The sequence below is a fragment of the Oncorhynchus keta genome, unplaced genomic scaffold (assembly GCF_023373465.1).
Source record: "Oncorhynchus keta strain PuntledgeMale-10-30-2019 unplaced genomic scaffold, Oket_V2 Un_contig_27750_pilon_pilon, whole genome shotgun sequence".
NCBI lineage: Eukaryota > Metazoa > Chordata > Actinopteri > Salmoniformes > Salmonidae > Oncorhynchus > Oncorhynchus keta.
In genome coordinates, this window is record NW_026285683.1 from 1 (window position 1) to 7,500 (window position 7,500).

The 7,500-nt window shown below is 40.1% G+C and overlaps 1 long non-coding RNA gene across 1 annotated transcript; it reads right to left on the reverse strand.

Annotated features, from left to right (window-relative positions):
* Positions 1-6: 6 nt before the first annotated feature.
* On the reverse strand, positions 7-453 carry LOC127922940 (uncharacterized). The gene is made up of 3 exons (XR_008112898.1): positions 413-453; positions 319-377; positions 7-119 (listed from the first exon to the last, which is right to left on the reverse strand). It is a non-coding gene; the product is annotated as an uncharacterized LOC127922940 (long non-coding RNA).
* Positions 454-7,500: the final 7,047 nt, after the last annotated feature.

Genomic DNA, 7,500 nt, shown 5'->3' on the forward strand with positions numbered 1-7,500 from the left:
AAGTGAACAGACGATGCTCTTTATTGAAATATAATTTGTAAAAAAAAATAATACATAAGAAAATGATCAACAATTATGAAAATAAAAATATACCCTTTCCTTTGGTAGTCTACAATTCCCTTTAGAGTCAGTCCCTAACCCCTAACCCTTTAGAGTCAGTCCCCAACCCTTTAGGAGTCAGTCCCTAACCCCTAACCCTTTAGGAGTCAGTCCCTAACCCCTAACTCCTTAGGAGTCGGTCCCTAACCCCTAACCCTTTAGGAGTCGGTCCCTAACCCCTAACCCCTAACCTTTAGGAGTCGGTCTCTAACCCCTAACCCTTTAGGAGTCGGTCCCTAACCCCTAACCCCTAACCCTTTAGGAGTTTGGATTCCCTACTATAGAGAATAGAGGGCCACTTTGGATTCCCTACTATAGAGAATAGAGGGCCATTTGGATTCCCTCTATAGAGAATAGAGGGCCATTTGGATTCCTCATAGAGAATAGAGGGCCATTGGATTCCTCATAGAGAATAGAGGTTATTTGATTCTCTTATAGAGAATAGAGGGCCATTTGGATTCCCTATAGAGAATAGAGGGCCATTTGGATTCCCTCTATAGAGAATAGAGGGCCATTTGGATTCCCTCTATAGAGAATAGAGGGCCATTTGATTCTATAGAGAATAGAGGGCCATTTGGATTCCCTCTATAGAGAATAGAGGGAATTTGGACCCATTTGGATTCCCTCTATATTCTTTTGAATAGAGAATAGAGGGCCATTTGGATTCCCTCTATAGAGAATAGAGGGCCATTTGGATTCCCTATATATAGAATAGAGAGGCCATTTGGATTCCCTCTATAGAGAATAGAGGGCCATTTGGATTCCTATAGAGAATAGAGGGCCATTTGGATTCCCTCTATAGAGAATAGAGGGCCATTTGGATTCCCCCTATAGAGAATAGAGGGTCTATGAGTCCCTCATTTGGAGTCCCTCTATTCCTATATAGAGAATAGAGGGCCATTTGGATTCCCTCTATAGAGAATAGAGGGCCATTTGATTCCCTCTATAGAGAATAGAGGGCCATTTGGATTCCATAGAAGAATTTTGATTCCCTCTATAGAGAATAGAGGGCCATTTGAATAGAGAATCCCTCTATAGAGAATAGAGGGCCATTTGAATAGAGGGAGCCATTTGGATTCCCTATATAGAATAGAGGGCCATTTGGATTCCCTCTATAGAGAATAGAGGGCCATTTGGATTCCCTCTATAGAGAATAGAGGGCCATCTGGATTCTATATAGAGAATAGAGGGCCATTTGGATTCCCTCTATAGAGAATAGAGGGCCATTTGGATTCCCCTTAGAGAATAGAGTAATATTTGGATTCCCTCTATAGAGAATAGAGGGATTTTGCCATAGAGAATAGAGGGCTATTTGGATTCCCTCTATAGAGAATAGGAGGGCCATTTGGATTCCCTATATAGAGAATAGAGGGATTTGGATTCCTCTATAGAGAATAGAGGGATTTGGATTCCTCCATTTGGATTCCTATAGAGAATAGAGGGCTATTTGGATTCCCTCTATAGAGAATGGCATTTGGAGTCCCTCTATAGAGAATAGAGGGCCATTTGGAGTCCCTCTATAGAGAATAGAGGGCCATTTGGATTCCCTCTATAGAGAATAGAGGGCCATTTGTATTCCCTCTATAGAGAATAGAGGGCCATCCCTCTATAGAGAATAGAGGGATTCCCCTCTATAGAGAATAGAGGGGCCATTTGGATTCCCCTCTATAGAGAATAGAGGGCCATTTGGATTCCCCATAGAGAATTCCATTTGGATTCTATAGAGAATAGAGGGCCATTTGGATTCCTCTATAGAGAATAGAGGGCCATTTGGATTCCTACATAGAGAATAGAGGGCCATTTGGATTCCCTACATAGAGAATAGAGGGCCATTTTTGGATTCCCTCTAGAGAATAGAATTTGGATTCCCTCTATAGAGAATAGAGGCCATTTGATTCCCTCTATAGAGAATAGAGGACCATTTGGGGTCCCTCTATAGAGAATAGAGGGCCATTTGGATTCCCTCTATAGAGAATAGAGGGCCATTTGGATTCCCTCTATAGAGAATAGAGGGCCATTTGGATCCCTCTATAGAGAATAGAGGGCCATTTGGATTCCCTATAGAGAATAGAGGGCCATTCGGATTCCCTCTAAGGAGGCCATTCGGATTCCCTCTATAGAGAATAGAGGGCCATTCTGGATTCCCTCTATAGAGAATAGAGGGCCATTTGGATTCCCTATATAGAGAATAGAGGGCCATTTGGGACAGCCATGAAGTAGAACACAACCAAACACTGTTTCTGTCAACACTGTCAATACTCTTCTGATCTAATGTATAAACGGCCCGGTTACCACTTCTGTCTAATGTATAAATGGCCCAGTTACCACTTCTGGGATCTAATGTATAAATGGCCCAGATATCACTTCTGATCTAATGTATAAATGGCCCAGATTTACCACTTCTGATCTAATGTATAAATGGCCCGGTTACCACTTCTGATCTAATGTATAAACGGCCCAGATATCACTTCTGATCTAATGTATAAACGGCCCGGTTACCACTTCTGATCTAATGTATAAATGGCCCAGTTACCACTTCTGATCTAATGTATAAACGGGCCGGTTACCACTTCTGATCTAATGTATAAACGGCCCGGTTACCACTTCTGATCTAATATATAAATGGACCAGATACCACTTCTGATCTAATGTATAAACGGCCCAGATATCACTTCTGATCTAATGTATAAATGGGCCAGATACCACTTCTGATCTAATGTATAAACGGGCCAGATACCACTTCTGATCTAATGTATAAACGGGCCAGATACCACTTCTGATCTAATGTATAAACGGCCCAGATATCACTTCTGATCTAATGTATAAACGGCCCAGATACCACTTCTGATCTAATGTACAAACGGCCCGGTTACCACTTCTGATCTAATGTATAAACGGCCCAGATACCACTTCTGATCTAATGTATAACGGCCCAGTTACCACTTCTGATCTAATGTATAAACGGCCCAGATACCACTTCTGATCTAATGTATAAACGGGCCAGATATCACTTCTGATCTAATGTATAAACGGGCCAGATACCACTTCTGATCTAATGTATAAACGGGCCAGATATCACTTCTGATCTAATGTATAAACGGGCCAGATATCACTTCTGATCTAATGTATAAACGGGCCAGATATCACTTCTGATCTAATGTATAAACGGCCCAGATATCACTTCTGATCTAATGTATAAACGGGCCAGATATCACTTCTGATCTAATGTATAAACGGGCCAGATATCACTTCTGATCTAATGTATAAATGGACCAGATATCACTTCTGATCTAATGTATAAATGGCCCGGTTACCACTTCTGATCTAATGTATAAATGGCCCGGTTACCACTTCTGATCTAATGTATAAATGGCCCAGATATCACTTCTGATCTAATGTATAAATGGGCCAGATATCACTTCTGATCTAATGTATAAACGGGCCAGATATCACTTCTGATCTAATGTATAAACGGGCCAGATATCACTTCTGATCTAATGTATAAATGGGCCAGTTACCACTTCTGATCTAATGTATAAATGGCCCGGTTACCACTTCTGATCTAATGTATAAATGGCCCAGATATCACTTCTGATCTAATGTATAAATGGCCCGGTTACCACTTCTGATCTAATGTATAAATGGCCCAGATATCACTTCTGATCTAATGTATAAATGGGCCAGATATCACTTCTGATCTAATGTATAAACGGGCCAGATATCACTTCTGATCTAATGTATAAATGGCCCAGATATCACTTCTGATCTAATGTATAAACGGCCCAGATATCACTTCTGATCTAATGTATAAATGGCCCGGTTACCACTTCTGATCTAATGTATAAACGGGCCAGATATCACTTCTGATCTAATGTATAAATGGCCCGGTTACCACTTCTGATCTAATGTATAAATGGCCCGGTTACCACTTCTGATCTAATGTATAAATGGCCCAGTTACCACTTCTGATCTAATGTATAAACGGCCCCAGATATCACTTCTGATCTAATGTATAAACGGGCCAGATATCACTTCTGATCTAATGTATAAATGGCCCAGATACCACTTCTGATCTAATGTATAAACGGCCCGGTTACCACTTCTGATCTAATGTATAAATGGCCCAGATATCACTTCTGATCTAATGTATAAATGGTCCGGTTACCACTTCTGATCTAATGTATAAACGGCCCGGTTACCACTTCTGATCTAATGTATAAACGGGCCAGATATCACTTCTGATCTAATGTATAAACGGCCCAGATATCACTTCTGATCTAATGTATAAACGGGCCAGATATCACTTCTGATCTAATGTATAAATGGCCCGGTTACCACTTCTGATCTAATGTATAAAGGGACCAGATATCACTTCTGATCTAATGTATAAACGGCCCGGTTACCACTTCTGATCTAATGTATAAATGGCCCGGTTACCACTTCTGATCTAATGTATAAACGGGCCAGATATCACTTCTGATCTAATGTATAAACGGCCCGGTTACCACTTCTGATCTAATGTATAAACGGCCCAGATACCACTTCTGATCTAATGTATAAACGGGCCAGATACCACTTCTGATCTAATGTATAAACGGGCCAGATACCACTTCTGATCTAATGTATAAACGGCCCAGATATCACTTCTGATCTAATGTATAAACGGCCCAGATATCACTTCTGATCTAATGTATAAACGGCCCAGATATCACTTCTGATCTAATGTATAAATGGCCCAGATATCACTTCTGATCTAATGTATAAACGGGCCAGATATCACTTCTGATCTAATGTATAAATGGCCCAGATACCACTTCTGATCTAATGTATAAATGGCCCAGATATCACTTCTGATCTAATGTATAAACGGCCCAGATACCACTTCTGATCTAATGTATAAATGGCCCAGATATCACTTCTGATCTAATGTATAAATGGCCCAGATACCACTTCTGATCTAATGTATAAACGGCCCGGTTACCACTTCTGATCTAATGTATAAACGGGCCAGATATCACTTCTGATCTAATGTATAAATGGGCCAGTTACCACTTCTGATCTAATGTATAAATGGCCCGGTTACCACTTCTGATCTAATGTATAAATGGCCCGGTTACCACTTCTGATCTAATGTATAAATGGCCCGGTTACCACTTCTGATCTAATGTATAAATGGCCCGGTTACCACTTCTGATCTAATGTATAAATGGCCCGGTTACCACTTCTGATCTAATGTATAAACGGGCCAGATATCACTTCTGATCTAATGTATAAACGGCCCAGATACCACTTCTGATCTAATGTATAAACGGCCCAGATATCACTTCTGATCTAATGTATAAACGGTCCGGTTACCACTTCTGATCTAATGTATAAACGGCCCGGTTACCACTTCTGATCTAATGTATAAACGGGCCAGATATCACTTCTGATCTAATGTATAAATGGTCGGTTACCACTTCTGATCTAATGTATAAACGGCCCGGTTACCACTTCTGATCTAATGTATAAACGGGCCAGATATCACTTCTGATCTAATGTATAAACGGCCCAGATATCACTTCTGATCTAATGTATAAATGGCCCGGTTACCACTTCTGATCTAATGTATAAACGGGCCAGATACCACTTCTGATCTAATGTATAAATGGCCCAGATATCACTTCTGATCTAAAGTATAAATGGGCCAGATATCACTTCTGATCTAATGTATAAATGGCCCAGATATCACTTCTGATCTAATGTATAAATGGCCCAGATATCACTTCTGATCTAAAGTATAAATGGGCCAGATATCACTTCTGATCTAATGTATAAACGGCCCAGATATCACTTCTGATCTAATGTATAAATGGCCCAGATATCACTTCTGATCTAATGTATAAATGGCCCGGTTACCACTTCTGATCTAATGTATAAACGGCCCAGTTATCACTTCTGATCTAATGTATAAACGGCCCGGTTACCACTTCTGATCTAATGTATAAACGGGCCAGATATCACTTCTGATCTAATGTATAAATGGCCCGGTTACCACTTCTGATCTAATGTATAAATGGCCCAGATATCACTTCTGATCTAATGTATAAATGGCCCAGATATCACTTCTGATCTAATGTATAAATGGCCCAGATATCACTTCTGATCTAATGTATAAATGGGCCAGATATCACTTCTGATCTAATGTATAAACGGGCCAGATATCACTTCTGATCTAATGTATAAATGGGCCAGTTACCACTTCTGATCTAATGTATAAATGGGCCAGTTATCACTTCTGATCTAATGTATAAATGGCCCGGTTACCACTTCTGATCTAATGTATAAATGGCCCGGTTACCACTTCTGATCTAATGTATAAATGGCCCGGTTACCACTTCTGATCTAATGTATAAACGGCCCAGATATCACTTCTGATCTAATGTATAAACGGGCCAGATATCACTTCTGATCTAATGTATAAATGGCCCAGTTACCACTTCTGATCTAATGTATAAACGGGCCGGTTACCACTTCTGATCTAATGTATAAATGGCCCAGATATCACTTCTGATCTAATGTATAAATGGTCCGGTTACCACTTCTGATCTATGTATAAACGGCCCGGTTACCACTTCTGATCTAATGTATAAACGGGCCAGATATCACTTCTGATCTAATGTATAAATGGCCCAGATATCACTTCTGATCTAATGTATAAACGGGCCAGATATCACTTCTGATCTAATGTATAAATGGCCCGGTTACCACTTCTGATCTAATGTATAAACGGGCCAGATATCACTTCTGATCTAATGTATAAACGGCCCGGTTACCACTTCTGATCTAATGTATAAATGGCCCGGTTACCACTTCTGATCTAATGTATAAACGGCCCAGATATCACTTCTGATCTAATGTATAAACGGCCCGGTTACCACTTCTGATCTAATGTATAAACGGCCCAGATATCACTTCTGATCTAATGTATAAACGGCCCAGATATCACTTCTGATCTAATGTATAAACGGGCCAGATACCACTTCTGATCTAATGTATAAACGGCCCAGATATCACTTCTGATCTAATGTATAAACGGGCCAGATACCACTTCTGATCTAATGTATAAACGGGCCAGATATCACTTCTGATCTAATGTATAAATGGCCCAGATATCACTTCTGATCTAATGTATAAACGGGCCAGATATCACTTCTGATCTAATGTATAAATGGCCCAGATACCACTTCTGATCTAATGTATAAATGGCCCAGATATCACTTCTGATCTAATGTATAAACGGCCCAGATACCACTTCTGATCTAATGTATAAATGGCCCAGATATCACTTCTGATCTAATGTATAAATGGGCCAGATATCACTTCTGATCTAATGTATAAACGGGCCAGATATCACTTCTG